A 436-nucleotide genomic window follows, 5' to 3' on the forward strand; every position below is an offset into this window, starting at 1 on the left:
CTTCTTGTTCTATAGGATCTAGAGTTTGAGATTTATTGACTTTTGGTGGTGTATTTTCTTATTTTTTTGCATTTCGGGTATCTCTTTTTGGGTGTTTGTTCATTTTGGTAGGGGTTTTCTCTTGAATCTTGGACTTCCGATTCAATAGATGGGGCTATTGAGCCTTGCAGATTGTTTCTGCCGGCTGTGTACCTGATCTTTCTTTCTTTATTTATTTCTGAGATTCCGCCTCTTTTAGCCGGGCCTCTCCCCATTCTGTGTACTCAGGACAGGGCTGAGGCATGTCTTCTACAAACCTTGACTTTCAGTTGAGTCATCAAAGTTGTGCCCTGCCCCGCCCTGCCCAGCAGGTGTCCTGACTCTCCTACTGCCGGGAGTGAACTCCTCGGGGGAGGGTCCCTCAGCACACAATTCCTCTTTGACTACCCCCGGCATG

Source organism: Galeopterus variegatus, unplaced genomic scaffold (assembly GCF_000696425.1).
Source record: "Galeopterus variegatus unplaced genomic scaffold, G_variegatus-3.0.2 Scaffold2790, whole genome shotgun sequence".
NCBI classification, from domain to species: Eukaryota; Metazoa; Chordata; class Mammalia; order Dermoptera; family Cynocephalidae; genus Galeopterus; species Galeopterus variegatus.